General features: G+C 47.1%; 2 pseudogenes; both read left to right on the plus strand.

Moving 5' to 3' along the window:
• The window catches only part of LOC139578117 (potassium/sodium hyperpolarization-activated cyclic nucleotide-gated channel 2-like), a 64110-nt pseudogene extending 59140 nt beyond the window's left edge, over window positions 1-4970 (plus strand).
• A 4553-nt stretch (window positions 4971-9523) lies between these two features.
• Window positions 9524-14412, plus strand: LOC139577968 (pyruvate kinase PKM-like; annotated as a pseudogene).
• Window positions 14413-17201: the final 2789 nt, after the last annotated feature.

Genomic DNA, 17201 nt, shown 5'->3' on the forward strand with positions numbered 1-17201 from the left:
GAAGTAAATGGCCCCAGCATAACAAACAGTACTAGACCACAACATGATACTAATCCCTTCTGGAGATAACAGCTGGCCTCGAGCTATAGAATGAACCAAATGCATGTGAATTAGAACCTGGAAGGATTTGAACTGGCTAAATATGTGAGAAGAAAAGTGTGAGAATTCAAGTTGGCGATCTCTTGGCACATTTGACCGTTTTTAATTTCAGAAAGGAGGAATGTTATATCTCACTGCCCTGAGGTGAAAGCATTGTGTTAAAAAGACCCTAATTTAGCTGTGGTTTAATGGATAACAAGCAGGGTTTAATATAGCCTTACCAGCAGGACTCTCTCTAGTTCTGGTTCTAATATGACAGCAACACCCAAAGATGACTGCAACAGTCGACTTCAGGTCATAAAATCTGCTCTCTGGGTGCTTTAGAAGGTATAGACTGTACAAGACAGACCCTAACTCTAACCCCAACCTCTTGCCTTTCCTCACATACTACTACTCTCTCTTCTTCTCTACAGGAAAGAGGAACTCTGTGCTCCAACACAAAGTCGCCCAGAACTCAGGAACTGTGAACCTCCAGGAGAATGAGATCATCCAGAGGATCGTACAACATGACCGTGACATGGCTATCCAGAGTAACATCTCTCCCTCGTCCCTGGACCTCCCATCCTCCACCTCAGGGGTCATCTGGGCTCCCCTGGTCCAGGGCCCCTTCCAGGCCGCTGCAGCCACCACATCGCTGGCTTTGGCCTTCTCCCACTCCCAGCTCCAAGCCCAGCTCCCTCCCATCCTCTTCCACCATCCTCTCCCCGTCTCCAGGTCGTTCAAGGATCCAGGAGGCCACCATTTGGAGAGGGGCGTGTTTGTGGGCGTGTCTGCAGCTGGAGGTATGGGCGTTCCCGGCTGTGGCTCCGGGGCTGCATCTCCGGCCGGTTCTGTGAAGTTCCGTTCTGGAGTGGACACTCCGATATTAGCCTCGTTTCGGGCGCAACATCTAGTCTCCACCTCCTCCTCCATGTCACCTATGACCTCCATGTACCAGCCCACCACCAACTTCCAGGCCCAGCCCAGCGGAGGCTTTCCCTTCCCCTTGGGCCAGGCCTCAATCCAGGGGTATCCGTCCTCCTCCTCCTGCGCGGCCCAGCTCCACCACCACCACCACTCGTACAGCGCACCAAGTTCCCACCAGCAGGGGGCATCAGGGAGACCCACCATGGACTCGGGAAGGTTCTCAGCCCCCTCTGGTTCCACCCTAAGCCCTCTCATCTGTAGCTCTGTCAGCCCCATCCTGAGCCAGCTACAGCAACACGACTCCTCTTCCTCTCACGCTACCAGCTCTCAGCACGTCCAGAGGGGGATGGGCTCTGGTGAACATCAGGAGAGAGCAGGCCACCTCCTCCCCCCACACTCCCACTGTTCCTACGCCAGCACCAGCCCTAGCTGCACCACCCAACACCACTGCTCCAGTGGGTTTCTATCTATACCTATCCCACAACAGGCCAGCCTTGGAGGTGGTGGAGCCTCATCCTCCCTGGTGCATCACAGTCTGGCGGGTCTGCAGTCCAGCCTCCACCCCACCCTGCACTCTGGCCTCCATCCCGGCCTCTACGCCGGCCTCCTCCCTCAGGTTCTCCCGGTGGACTCTGCCCATTCTTCCCACTCTGCCCTAGCCTCGCTGGCCCAGTACGGATCAGGGGATGGCTCCCCGTCCTGCACCCCACCGGTGGCACCCAGCCCCACCATCCAGAGCCCACTGACAGGAAGGACGATGCTTCACCATCATCACCACAGCCATCTCAGCCAGCTCCACAGCCAACCCTCCAGCGCCATGGGCTCTCACAGTTCCCTCACCCCACAGACGCCATGCCCCGCTAGGGTAGACGAAAGGGGACAGAGGGCAGAGTCCTTAGTGGATCTCTTCACCCAGGATGTCAGGACTATCTCCACTGTTTCCACCTCTGGCTCAGGCAGCTACCTGCCCCAAGAAGGGTCTCTATCCAGACCGTCTCTCTCCATACCTTCAGGGGGGCCTGGTTCTTCTCACTTCTCCTCTCCTCCCATGGCAGAGGGTAGCAGTAATAAACTCCCACGTCACACCTCTGAGTCACTACACTCCCTCGGGATCTGAACTTCCAACTCCTGTGAACCAAGGAGCACCGACCTCTTCGCATCCCAACCCCAGTCACCCTGCTACCCCGGCCAAGACATCCGAGGCAGAGTACAGACTCTCCAAACTCCCCTCCGACCTGTGAGGTTTAAACACACCCTCCTGCGATGTCTAAACTATGGGGAAATTGTCTTCGGTATTGGCATTGTGTTTTTTTAATCGCTAGTGTAGGTTTTTTAATTCAAGGAGGGTGTGAATGAGTGCATATCCATATTGGAGGAAACAAACTTAGGACAGAGATGTATTTTTAACGCAGAGTGAATGACCTAACGTAAAAAGGACAGAGTTCCCAGCGGGCGAAACCAGTTCTGGTTGTAAACGAGTGGTAATGACGTCATTTCCGCCATCTTTGCCCGCTGGGTTAAGTATTTTTCTACAGTACAATGTTACTACTGTACTATGTTGAATGTGGAGGTACTGTACCAATATGGATTGTTTGATAATGTTAAACTACAAGAAAGTATACTGATCAATTTCCAATAATGTACAATATGTATTGTAGCCTAAATCCTCACATTGTAATTTTGTCTTAAGGTATTTGTTTAAAAGCTGTTGTTCAGACATACACTATATATACAAAAGTATGTGGACACCCCTTCAAATGAGTGAATTTGGCTATTTCAGCCACACCTGTTGCGGACAGGTGTATAAAATTGAGCACACAGCTATGCAATCTCTATAGACAAACCTTGGCAGTAGAATGGCCCGTACTGAAGAGCTCAGTGACTTTCAACATGCCATCGTCATAGGATGCCATCTTTCCAACTAGTCAGTCAAATTTCTGCCCTGCTAGAGCTGCCCCGGGTCAACTGTAAGTGCTGTTATTGTGAAGTGGAAAGGTCTAGGAGCAACAATGCCTCAGCCGCAAAGTGGTAGACCACACAAGCGCACAGAACGGCACCGCCGAGTGCTGAAGCGCGTAGAGCGTACAAATCATCAGTCCTCGGTTGCAACACTCACTGCCGAGTTCCAAACTGCCTCTGGAAGCAACGTCAGCACAAGAACTGTTCGTTGGGAGCTTCATGAAATGTGTTTCCATGGCCGAGCAGCCGCACACAATCCTAAGATCACCATGTGCAGTGCCAAGCGTCGGCTGGAGCGGTGTAAAGCTCACCACCATTGGACTTTGGAGCAGTGGAAACACGTTCTCTGAAGTGACGAATCACGCTTCACCATCTGGCAGTCCGACGGACAAATCTGGGTTTGGCAGGTGTCCACATACTTTTGATCATGTAGTGTATTTATCTAACATTTTACCCTATAGAGATTATTTTTAAATTCAGAATAACCAACAATATTTTTTCCTTTTTTAAATATGATTATACTTTCTTTGTGTATTGTGATAACATGTTGTGGAGGTGTGATGAACGTGACCCAAAGAGACCTGATAGCAAACTAAAGAACTTTGACTGAACTGCACTTTGTTTTTGTAATTTCAGAGATTAACTGAAAGAAGTCGATGGTCTTGTCTTCCACTATCTTGTTTCAGCCATATTGGACATTCTTGTGGATGTTTTCTATTAATATTTACGCTTACATACTATATAAAAACTTTTTTTTTTGCTAGCCTAGTTATCAAACATATTATTTTATCAAAACACATCAAATCAAATCAAATGTATTTATATAGCCCTTCGTACATCAACTGATATCTCAAAGTGCTGTACAGAAACCCAGCCTAAAACCCCAAACAGCAAGCAATGCAGGTGTAGAAGCACGGTGGCTAGGAAAAACTCCCTAGAAAGGCCAGAACCTAGGAAGAAACCTAGAGAGGAACCAGGCTATGAAGGGTGGCCAGTCCTCTTCTGGCTGTGCCGGGTGGAGATTATAACAGAACATGGCCAAGATGTTCAAATGTTCATAAATGACCAGCATGGTCAAATAATAATAATCACAGTAGTTGTCGAGGGTGCAACAGGTCAGCACCTCAGGAGTAAATGTCAGTTGACTTTTCATAGCCGATCATTAAGACATGAATGTATTAAGACATGAATGTATGTTTTTGACAAATGACTGGATTTTAAAGTAACAGTTTGGAAATGAATACAGTAAACCTTGTGAGAATACAGTAAGCCTTGTGAGAATACAGTAAACCTTGTGAGAATACAGTAAACCTTGTGAGAATAGAGGGGGAAAAAAGCTTAAAACAAAAAGGAAATGTTAACTCATTCAGCTTTAGCTATTGATAGTCTATCATGTTTCCTGCAAGGGACCTCTTCTGCCTACACACTGGGCTCTAAATTGTCATTTTTCATTGGTAGCAATGGTGCCCCCAACTTAAAAAAAGTTAATTAAATTAAGGAGCACCAGAAACACACGCACCTCTTCAGTCAGCCAGTCACCGAGCACAGACATTCAGTCCTAGGGGAGAACAGGCCAAAACAAACACACGCTTTCCCCCGACCTTGGCCGACATGGCAGTGAAAGCTTGTTGACAGAGATGTACTGCGCACAGTTTTCAAACCATTCTCTTCTTCTTTTTTTAACGACTCCTACTATTGCAGTATGAACATCAGTCACATAATGATGACCTCGTTTCCCCAATGGACACAGAGAATATACAGACATCCAACTGAGGTCTGTGTGTTTAGTGTAATGACTGTACTGTACACAACCTGTGTGTGGGTATACAGAAAGTACAGACAGAGGCACAGTGAATTGAATTGCAGCTCTTCGTCCATAACAACATGGATAGACGGGTAAATGAGGTGTTCACCAGACCTAAACACAAGATAAACCGGAGATAGTGGTTTGTTCATCAGCCACCAAACAGAAGAGAACGGACTGAAACTTGGAGGGACTGCCTGGACTTGTCTGCCCCCCCCCCCCCCCCCCAAAAAGCAAATTTTAGTTTTCCGTTTTTAAATGTTTTCCATTGCGTGCCCTAATGTACAAGACCCAGGTTTAGCGACACGAGGGCGTTGAATAAAATGTATGATATAACTCCTGGGTGTCATTTTGCTGTATATTTTACTTTTGTTTCGTTGTTTTATGATTTAAGATTATCTATCCATAGTCATTATTTAAGATTTGACATCTGTTGAAAAAACTGCGGCTCCTCTTCTCCGTCATATTGTCATGTATTTTCAAGGTTCACTATATCCCTTATGATGAAAAGATTGTTCTGGTCGTCTTGACAACATTCTGTAAATCATATTGTCCACAGACATAGGAATGAGACATCTATTGAATTGATCAAGAGTTATCAACAATTGACTCTTATTTTGAAAAGGGGACTCTTGTTCTGAAAAGGTTGACAAACCTAGTCCCCTTCGATTTTCCCCAATCTCTGCATATCTATACATCCTGCTTGTTGTGTATATCATTTCATGTATTTATGTTTGACTTGTATTTATCTGCACCTCTGACCTGTTTAACTGACCTCTGACCTTTTTATCTGACCTCTGACCTGGGCATGACCTTGTGATTAGATTTAACTAATGAGAATCCAATCCAAAGGCCTCAGTTGCACACGCACACACACACACACACACACACACACACACACACACACACACACACACACACACACACACACACACACACACACACACACACACACACACACACACACACACACACGCACACACACACACACACACACGCACACACACACGCGCACGCACACACACACGCGCACGCACACACACACACACTGATACTAGTGGTGGATCAATCTCCCATTGCTATTCCTCCCTCCCTCTCCTCTCCACTACAACAGAGGTGTCACGGAGCATTGGATTGAATATCAGACCAGATCTCAGCCTTGAGTGCACTCTCTCTGGTTATTGAGGCTACAATCTGGGATTCATTATATAGTGTTCTAAGACCCATTGGATATATGATGAATTTAGAAAGCCTATTGAACAGATTCCCGTCTTGATCCCAGATTGTACCTTTACGATGGACGCTTTACTGTGTTGCAGTGTGATATATTTCATGAATATTTATTACATTTGTTGCTTTTGGCTTCCCGTACCTCATAATTCCATGATGACCAATGTTGAACAAAATCATATATATATATATATTTTTTTTTTGGTGAGGGGGTTGTTATTGAATTGGATGCAATAATAAAATCACACTTCCGGTGAACGACTAGCGGCTGTCTTTGCTGTAGTGATTGTTTTCTCGGTATGAATGCGAGTAGTGGTTTATGACGTGAGATTTTAACATCTGTTGAAATGCCATTGGAAAGTCACAGAGCTTTAATCTGGATTATAATGATGTTTTTTAACTGCACGCTGTTATCTAGTGTTGACATTGCAAACGGAAAGGATTATAATTCTTTCATTTTTATTTCAGGCCATTCTTTCTGTCGTGTAATATTAAGAACATGATCTGACACATACATCACTGAATTTTTTTAATGGTTTCATACTTTTACGATTAATTTCTGTCCAACATAAAGTATGCTATTGTTTGAGTACCTTTGGTAATTGTGTGATTGCTGGTACCATTTTCTCTAATCCTCTGCCTGTAATGCAGCTGTTAGACCAGTTCAGAACGTACCGTACCGTATGATTATCAAGGTCGTGTATCCCTAACATGCTAACATACACATTCTATTATATTTTCCTCTGTGGCTTTGATGGACAAACGAAATACATTACCGTCAGCCAGATGTGTTGAAAGTCGCTCTGGTACTTCTACAAACAGCCACTAGATGGTGTGATCGTGTTGCTCATGCTAGATTGATGCCTTTCGTACACGATGCCCACAACAAGTGGACAGATATTCAAAGCGTTTTTTTGTTTTTTTTTAACAATTGAAAAATGAAAAAAAAGATCTCCCAACTACACAGACAGATTCCTGATATTCCTGTCTGTATTGTCATATCCCATCATATGAGGTACCCAAATCTGCATTCTTTTGGTCCTGAAACAAGCACTCTATCCATAATCTGCGTTAATGAAATATCATTGCTGTCGATTAACATAATACATCATGTCAGAAAAAGAGCCCATACTATGAAAGACAAGATACTGAAGAACATTTTTATTTTCCTTTGACCATTGTTTGTCACTGCTCTTCAAACATTCCTGTAATCCTGTCATACTTTACCTTTTTAGATTTACAAATAAGAGAAGCAAGATGCGAGATAGAATGATGCACGTGACGATTGTAGTTTACATATTACATACAATGGTCTAACAATTCTATACAGTCTTCAGTATACTGGATGAGAAAAGTTATAGTAGTAGGTTGGCTAGTTGATCAAGTTCATTCTCTGAGGATTGTTTCCCCAGTCATAAAGGAGGTCTCTGTTGGCCTACGGGACTGTCTCCTCCCTGAGGATTGGTTCACCAGTCATAAAGCATGTCTCTTCCCTGAGGATTGGTTCCCCAGTCATAAAGCAGGTCTCTGTTGGCCTGCGGGACTGTCTCCTCCCTGAGGATTGGTTCCCCAGTCATAAAGCATGTCTCTTCCCTGAGGATTGGTTCCCCAGTCATAAAGCAGGTCTCTGTTGGCCTGCGGGACTGTCTCCTCCCTGAGGATTGGTTCCCCAGTCATAAAGCATGTCTCTTCCCTGAGGATTGGTTCCCCAGTCATAAAGCATGTCTCCTCCCTGAGGATTGGTTCCCCAGTCATAAAGCATGTCTCTTCCCTGAGGATTGGTTCACCAGTCATAAAGCATGTCTCCTCCCTGAGGATTGGTTCCCCAGTCATAAAGCATGTCTCCTCCCTGAGGATTGGTTCCCCAGTCATAAAGCATGTCTCCTCCCTGAGGATTGGTTCCCCAGTCATAAAGCATGTCTCTGTTGGCCTGCGGGACTGTCTCCTCCCTGAGGATTGGTTCACCAGTCATAAAGCCCCGGCCACACAGATAGCAGGAACATGGTAATCACTGTAGGAGGAGCTTTGTAGGAGGTTGTACATCAGTCTGTGTGACATTAGGTAGGTGTGTGTGTAAATTTATTTATTTATTTATTTCACCTTTATTTTACCAGGTAGGCAAGTTGAGAACAAGTTCTCATTTAAAATTGCGACCTGGCCAAGATAAAGCAAAGCAGTTCGACACATACAACAACACAGAGTTACACACGGAGTAAAACAAACATACAGTCAATAATACAGTAGAAAAATAAGTCCATATACAATGTGAGCAAATGAGGTGAGATAAGGGAGGGAAAGGCAAAAAAAGGCCATGGTGGCGAAGTAAATACAATATAGCAAGTAAAACACTGAAATGGTAGATTTGCAGTGGAAGAATGTGCAAAGTAGAGATAGAAATAATGGGGTGCAAAGGAGCAAAATAAATAAATAAATAAATACAGTAGGGAAAGAGGGAGTTGTTGGGGCTAAATTATAGATGGGCTATGTACAGGTGCAGTAATCTGTGAGCTGCTCTGACAACTGGTGCTTAAAGCTAGTGAGGGAGATAAGTGTTTCCAGTTTCAGAGATTTTTGTAGTTCATTCCAGTCATTGGCAGCAGAGAACTGGAAGGAGAGGCGGCCAAAGAAATAATTTGTTTTGGGGGTGACCAGAGAGATATACCTGCTGGAGCGCGTGCTACAGGTGGGTGCTGCTATGGTGACCAGCGAGCTGAGATAAGGGGGGACTTTACCTAGCAGGGTCTTGTAGATGACCTGGAGCCAGTGGGTTTGGCGACGAGTATGAAGCGAGGGCCAACCAACGACAGCGTACAGGTCACAGTGGTGGGTAATATATGGGGCTTTGGTGACAAAACGGATGGCACTGTGATAGACTGCATCCAATTTATTGAGTAGGGTATTGGAGGCTATTTTGTAAATGACATCGCCGAAGTCGAGACAAAGAAAATTCCGGACCTGTCACTCCAAAAGCTCTCATTCGACCTCAGATCAAGCTAGACACCCCATTCCACCTTCCCCTGCCTGTTGACATCTAGTGGAAGGCGTATGAAGTGCATGCATATCGATAAATAAAAGCCAGTTGAATAGGCAGGCCCTGAAACAGAGCCTCGTTTTCAGATTTTTCACTTCCTGCATGGAAGTTTGCTGCAAAATGAGTTCTGTTTTACTCACAGATATAATTCAAACAGTTTTAGAAACCTGAGAGTGTTTTCTATCCAATAGTAATAATAATATGGATATTGTATGATCTAGAAAAGAGTACGAGGCCGTTTCATTTGGGCACGATTTTTTCCAAACAAGAAGTTTTTAATAATAATAATAATGAGTTAAAACAACTACATTTGTGGGTATTTTTTTGGACAGTCTAGGTTATGTTATGTCTTTGGTTTAAGTAGCATGTCAGTGTAATGATCTGAGACTCAGAGAAGCTGTACAAGCCATCGTACACACACCCTGTCCAAATACTGGCCTCTCACTAGGACTCTCCCAAGATAATCCTTAAAGTCAAAGGTCACATCCAACAGAATGTCAAAGTATCGTCTCGATTTATTCACACTCTCTTTCTACCCGTTTCCATCCCTCCCTTCCTCAATCCGTCCCTCCCTCTTCCCCCCCACTCCCTTCCCTGTCTCTCTCCCTCTTTCCAGGACATCTCAGACACCAAATTCAGACACCAATCCAGTCATGTCTAAAGGAAAGGTTCTGCCTTCATCCAGACGCAGCAGCTGCACGCTGCCATGGCCGACACCTGCCTGGAGCACATGTGTCTTCTGGACATCGACTCCGCCCCAGCCAAGTCTCGCAACACCGGAATCATCTGCACCATCGGTCAGTGGAGACACCCTCTCCTCACTGAACCCCCGACCCCCCCTCTCCACCTCATTGCTAAACCACACTATACCTCACTGTCCAACGCCACCTCACCCTTCATACCCTCAGTACTCAACCCCTCAGTACTCAACCCCACCTCACCCCTCACCCTTCATACCCTCAGTACTCAACCTCACCTCATTCCTCACTCTTCATACCCTCAGTACTCAACCCCTCCTCAACCTTCATACCCTCAGTACTCAACCCCTCAGTACTCAACCCCACCTCACCCCTCACCCTTCATACCCTCAGTACTCAACCCCACCTCACCCCTCACTCTTCATACCCTCAGTACTCAACCCCACCTCACCCCTCAATCTTCATACCCTCAATACTCAACCCTCACCCCTCACCCTTCATACCCTCAGTACTCAACCCCACCTCACCCCTCAATCTTCATACCCTCAATACTCAACCCTCACCCTTCATACCCTCAGTACTCAACCCCACCTCATCCCTCATTCTTCATACCCTCAGTAGTCAACCCCACCTCACCCCTCACCCTTCATAACCTCAGTACTCAACCCCCCCCTCACCCTTCATACCCTCAGTACTTAACCCCACCTCATCCCTCATTCTTCATACCCTCAGTACTCAACCCCACCTCACCTCTCACCCTTCATACCCTCAGTACTCAACCCCACCTCATCCCTCATTCTTCATACCCTCAGTACTCAACCCCCCTCACCCTTCATACCCTCAGTACTCAACCCCACCTCATCCCTCATTCTTTATACCCTCAGTAGTCAACCCCACCTCACCCCTCATAACCTCAGTACTCAACCCCCCCTCACCCTTCATACCCTCAGTACTCAACCCCACCTCATCCCTCATTCTTCATACCCTCAGTACTCAACCCCCCTCACCCTTCATACCCTCAGTACTGAACCCCACCTCATCCCTCACTCTTCATACCCTCAGTAGTCAACACCACCTCACCCCTCGCCCTTCATACCCTCAGTACTCAACCCCTCAATACTCAACCCCATCTCACCCCTCAATCTTCATACCCTCAGTACTCACCCCCCCCTCACCCTTCATACCCTTCATACCCTCAGTACTCAACCCCACCTCACCCCTCACCCTTCATACCCTCAGTACTCAACCCCACCTCATCTCTCACTCTTCATACCCTCAGTACTCAACCCCACCTCACCCCTTACCCTTCATACCCTCAGTACTCAACCCCACCTCATCCCTCACCCTTCATACTCTCAGTACTCAAGCTCCTCACCTCCTTGCGTTTATCATACTAAGCTCAGTTTCAGTTCGATTGGTCTTCCATCAGTGTAATCATTACAGAGCACTTCATAGAAGGCCATAGGCCTACACTACACTAATCTAGCCATGTGTTTTTTACACATGCATTCTGTGTGAGTCGTGTAGATCTACAGAAGGCCTATATCCCTCTAAAACCCTTTTGCTTGTCATCTTGTCCGTCTGCAGGACCCGTCTCCCGAAAAGTGGATATGCTGAAGGAGATGATCAAATCTGGGCTGAACATTGCAAGAATGAACTTCTCTCACGGAACTCATGAGGTCAGTGGTGTTGCCCAGGACAACATGCTCTCGTTAGATCACACTAAACTAGTACAGAAGCCAAGATAAAGGGCTCTAGTGGTGAACCTGATGCCCCCACAGCTGTTCACGGATTTAGACTAGTGCTGAGTTACAAACTGACCCCTAGCCCTTTACTCCTCGGTACCTCAAGTTGATCTGAAAGGGGAAAGCAATATGGTGACATTTCCACTCAGCTGATTCTAAAGACTGTCCGTTTGTCTTGAGTGAGTCTGTAGCCTAGCCAGCCTCATACTACAACTTTTAGTGAGTCTACTAGAGAACCAGCCAACCTTATTGTGACATTACCACTGTAACATTTAAATACCAGTGTCTGTAAGCTGATCGGCACCCTCTTATTTGCTTCTTCAGTGCGCTCTCCTCCTCTTCCTCCTCCCCCAGTCATCCTCTTTTGTATTTAGCTGATCAGTAGTACAGCTAGATGGATCCAGATCCTGGCACTAGGCTTTACACCACTCACATCTCCCCTTTAAAAGTCATGACTTTTTAACTTCGTCACCCTGCTTCACCCGGGCAGGCAGAGCCTACCTGGAAAGCTCACAGCCAGTTGCAGTGTTCTATAAAGAGCAATACTTTTATTTATTTTTTACTTTAATTATATATTTGAATCCGACACTTCCCTTCAAAAGCCAATAGTACCGTTAGGACTTAGACACACCAATAGCATTTGCATGCCGAGAGTACTTAGCATCTCTGAACAGAATGCCGTCTGTAATTTGGGAACCGAGTGCAAACGTATTTTACATGTAGAATTGCACAAAAATGTCGTCAGTCAGACGTCAACAGCGTGCTGAACGATTGATAGCTGAACAGGAGATCCACAGTCGGTGCGATGGGGGCGACCCTTTAATTTCTTGTCCAAAGAACACATTCTCTTGTCGTCATGACTCTGCTGTGAAGATGTAATAGCTGTGAGTCTTCTAGTCTCAGGTAGTCGTCTATAGGCAAAAAAAACTGTTTAGGGGGAGCAAGAGAGGCAGAGCTATGCTACGTGGCTATTCTATTTAATATATGCCATTTAGCAGTTGTTTTTTCCAAAGTGATTTAACAGTTCTTTTTTTACATTTACATTTTAGTCATTTAAGCAGACGCTCTTATCCAGAGCGACTTACAGTAGTGTGTAGATACATTTTCAACCCTGGCGTTGCAAGTGCCATGCTCTACCAAATGAGCCACACAGGGCCTATTCATTTTAATATAACCAAGGCCAAAACATAACAATTTATTAAATTGTCCCTTGTCTGTCACCCATTGTTGAGTGAGTGTCAGTGTGTTTTCAACACTGAGGATTAGCATGAGACAGTAAGCATTTTTAAGCAGTAGCCTAGTGGTTAGAGCGTTGGATCAGTAACCGAAAGGTTGCAAGATCGAATCCCCGAGCTGACAAGGTAAAAACCTGTTGTTCTCCCTCTGAACAAGGCAGTTAACCTACTGTTCCTAGGCCGTCATTGAAAATGTAAGAATTTGTTCTTAACTGACTTGCCTAGTAAAACAAATAGCAACAGTATATCAAATCAAACATTATATAAAGTGTATACAAAATTGCAATACACTATACCTATCTGGGCAATGTCAATTTGTCCAGCTCGCTAACTAAACCATTTGAGCATTCCAAAGTTGAATTTGGCATTTCTCAAGGGTCTGTGCTTGGACCCCTATCCTTTTCTTATTCCACAGTACCGTTCTAAAACCACCTATGATGTCTCAAAATAATCTGACACCCCCTACAGTACCATGCTGAGACCATCAAGAACGTCCGTGAGGCCACCGAGAGCTTCGGACATGGAACCCTCGAGTACAGACCAGTGGCCATCGCTCTGGACACCAAGGGACCTGAGATCAGGACAGGACTGATCAAGGGAGTGAGTATTTATTTACTGTGAACCTTTTACGAAAAGCCAAAACGGATGAACAGAGGCATGTACTAGTTCAAGTTTTTTACTTAACACACCAAAATCTCTCACAATAAAAACAGCATGAAAAAAATGTCAAGAAATATAAACATATACAGCAATGAAATCTCAAGGTAGGACAGTATAACACCACTAGATTCAGGGCAGCAACAAAGGCTGTGTAATGGGGTGCGTGCTGGTGTCAAGGAAGTCAGGCGCAGGAGAACGAACTTGGTATAAACAGAGTATTTTAATAAATGCTCACAAACTCCGAAAACCAACATAAACAAAATAAAGAAAGTAGGTACAAAACCAGTCGCACACCATAACATACAAAGCACCAATACATACAACGAACAATCACCGACAAAGACATGAGGGGAAACAGAGGGTTAAATACACAACATGTAATTGATGAGATTGAAACCAGGTGTGATGGAAGACAAGACAAAACCAATGGAAAATGAAAAAATGGATCAGTGATGGCTAGAAAATCGGTGACGTCGACCGCCGAACACCGCTCGAACAAGGAGAGGGGCCGACTTCGGCAGGAAGTCGTGACAGGCTGTCTCAACGTAGCACAGTACAACACCACTAGATTCCGGGCAGCAACAAGAGACTAGCAGACCTGCCGTTGAAGGGGGGTGGATTTCTGGCTGTCTTTGGTCATTTCTTTCTACCGTATTAAAAAAAACGGTAAGGAATAGAACAACCAGCAATGAAATCTGTATAGTACTGTTGCACAGTAGAACACTACTAGCATCAGAATACCCTGTTGTTCCCCGTAGAGATATACAGTACAGAATACTACTGCTACTAATAATAGTTGTGTAATTATATGATTCTTCCCCTGTACAGAGTGGCGAAGCTGAGGTTGAGCTGAAGAAGGGAGGTCACATCAGGTTGACCCTGGACGACAAGTACAAGGACAACTGTGACGAGAAGCACCTGTGGCTGGACTACAAGAACATCACCAAGATCCTGAAGGTCGGAGCTCACGTCTTACATCGACGACGGCCTCATGTCCCTGAAGGTGAAGAAAGTTGGTGAGTATCCTAGCAACGTCCTACCGTAGCAACACAATAACACAGGTTAGAGGGTGGATGGGGTTGGGTGGGTGGATGAAGTTAGAGGATGGATGAGGTTAGGGGGTGGATGAGGATAGGGGGTGGATGAGGTTAGAGGGTGGATGAGGTTAGGGGCAGATGAAGTTAGGGGCAGATGAGGATAGTGGTGGATGAGGTTAGGGGTGGAGGAGGATAGGGGTGGATGAGGTTAGGGGTGGATGAGGTTAGGTGATGGATGAGGATAGGGGCGGATGAGGTTAGGGGCAGATGAAGTTAGGGGCAGATGAGGATAGTGGTGGATGAGGTTAGGGGTGGAGGAGGATAGGGGTGGATGAGGTTGGGGTGGATGAGGATAGGGGTGGATGAGGTTGGGGGGTGGATGAGGATAGGGGTGGATGAGGTTAGGGGTGGATGAGGATAGGGGTGGATGAGGATAGGGGGTGGATGAGGATAGGGGTGGATGAGGATAGGGGTGGATGAGGTTAGGGGTGGATGAGGTTAGGGGATGGATGGGATAGGGGTGGATGAGGTTAGGGGTGGATGAGGTGAGAGGGGGATTGGGTTAGGGGTGGATAAGGATAGGGGTGGATGAGGTTAGGGGTGGATGAGGTTAGGGGTGGATGAGGATAGGGGTGGATGAGGATAGGGGTGGATGAGGTTAGGGGCAGATGAAGTTAGGGGCAGATGAGGATAGTGGTGGATGAGGTTAGGGGTGGAGGAGGATAGGGGTGGATGAGGTTAGGGGTGGATGAGGTTAGGGGTGGATGAGGATAGGGGTGGATGAGGATAGGGGTGGATGAGGTTAGGGGTGGATGAGGTTAGGGGTGGATGAGGTTGGGGGGTGGATGAGGATAGGGGTGGATGAGGTTGGGGGGTGGATGAGGATAGGGGTGGATGAGGTTAGGGGTGGATGAGGATAGGGGTGGATGAGGATAGGGGGTGGATGAGGATAGGGGTGGATGAGGATAGGGGTGGATGAGGTTAGGGGTGGATGAGGTTAGGGGATGGATGGGATAGGGGTGGATGAGGTTAGGGGTGGATGAGGTGAGAGGGGGATTAGGTTAGGGGTGGATAAGGATAGGGGTGGATGAGGTTAGGGGTGGATGAGGATAGGGGTGGATGAGGATAGGGGTGGATGAGGTTAGGGGTGGATGAGGTTAGGGGTGGATGAGGTTGGGGGGTGGATGAGGATAGGGGTGGATGAGGTTGGGGGGTGGATGAGGATAGGGGTGGATGAGGTTAGGGGTGGATGAGGATAGGGGTGGATGAGGATAGGGGGTGGATGAGGATAGGGGTGGATGAGGATAGTGGTGGATGAGGTTAGGGGTGGATGAGGTTAGGGGATGGATGAGGTTAGGGGTGGATGAGGTGAGGGGTGGATGAGGTGAGAGGGGGATTAGGTTAGGGGTGGATAAGGATAGGGGTGGATGAGGATAGGGGTGGATTAGGATATGGGTGGATGAGGTTAGGGGTGGATGCGGTTAGATGTGGATGAGGATAGGGGTGGATGAGGTTAGGGGTGGATGAGGTTAGGGGTGGATGAGGATATGGGTGGATGAGGTTAGGGGTGGATGAGGTTAGGGGTGGATAAGGTTAGATGTGGATGAGGTTAGGGGTGGATGAGGTTAGGGGTGGATGAGGATAGGGGTGGATGAGGTTAGGGGTGGATGAGGATAGGGGGTGGATGAGGTTAGGGGTGGATGAGGTTAGGGGTGGATGAGGATAGGGGTGGATGAGGATATGGGTGGATGAGGTTAGGGGTGGATGAGGTTAGGGGTGGATGAGGTTAGGGGTGGATAAGGTTAGGGGGTGGATGAGGATAGGGGTGGATGAGGTTAGGGGTGGATGAGGTTAGGGGTGGATGAGGTTAGGGGGTGGATGAGGTTAGGGGTGGATGAGGATAGAGGGGGATGAGGTTAGGGGTGGATGAGGTTAGGGGTGGATGAGGTTAGGGGTGGATGAGGTTAGGGGTGGATGAGGTTAGGGAGTGGATGAGGTTAGGGGTGGATGAGGTTAGAGGGGGATGAGGTTAGGGGTGGATGAGGATAGGGGTGGATGAGGTTAGGGGTGGATGAGGATAGGGGGTGGATGAGGTGAGGGGTGGATGAGATTAGGGGTGGATGAGGATAGGGGTGGATAAGGTTAGATGTGGATGAGGTTAGGGGTGGATGAGGTTAGGGGTGGATGAGGTTAGGGGTGGATGAGGATAGGGGTGGATGAGGATATGGGTGGATGAGTTTAGGGGTGGATGAGGTTAGGGGTGGATGAGGTTAGGGGTGGATGAGGATAGGGGTGGATGAGGATATGGGTGGATGAGGTTAGGGGTGGATGAGGTTAGGGGTGGATGAGGTTAGGGGTGGATAAGGTTAGGGGGTGGATGAGGATAGGGGTGGATGAGGTTAGGGGTGGATGAGGATAGGGGTGGATGAGGTTAGGGGTGGATGAGGTTAGGGGGTGGATGAGGTTAGGGGTGGATGAGGATAGAGGGGGATGAGGTTAGGGGTGGATGAGGTTAGGGGTGGATGAGGTTAGGGGTGGATGAGGTTAGGGGTGGATGAGGTTAGGGGTGGATGAGGTTAGGGAGTGGATGAGGTTAGGGGTGGATGAGGTTAGAGGGGGATGAGGATAGGGGTGGATGAGGTTAGGGGTGGATGAGGATAGGGGGTGGATGAGGTGAGGGGTGGATGAGATTAGGGGTGGATGAGGATAGGGGTGGATAAGGTTAGATGTGGATGAGGTTAGGGGTGGATGAGGTTAGGGGTGGATGAGTTTAGGGGTGGATGAGGATAGGGGTGGA

The sequence above is a fragment of the Salvelinus alpinus genome, chromosome 6, assembly GCF_045679555.1.
Source record: "Salvelinus alpinus chromosome 6, SLU_Salpinus.1, whole genome shotgun sequence".
Classification (NCBI taxonomy): domain Eukaryota; kingdom Metazoa; phylum Chordata; class Actinopteri; order Salmoniformes; family Salmonidae; genus Salvelinus; species Salvelinus alpinus.